Here is a 205-nt window from a genome sequence, read left to right on the forward strand (position 1 = left end):
GAGTCATCAGAGTCACCGCGTGCGCGCTCGATCCGTCACGTTAGGCAACAATTTAGTGCGGTCAGAAGATGGATGGGGGGGTGACTGGTGTTTTCCTACCGCTTGGGATCGAAGTTATCGCAGGAGGATTCATGAAAGTTTGGAATGTGTTGACAACCTTCGATATCTAGTAGTTTATGAGACATGAGAAAATTAGGAATATAAG

This window comes from Odontomachus brunneus, unplaced genomic scaffold (genome assembly GCF_010583005.1).
Source record: "Odontomachus brunneus isolate Ranch 3 - 2012 unplaced genomic scaffold, Obru_v1 Obru_scaffold_217, whole genome shotgun sequence".
Classification (NCBI taxonomy): Eukaryota; Metazoa; Arthropoda; class Insecta; order Hymenoptera; family Formicidae; genus Odontomachus; species Odontomachus brunneus.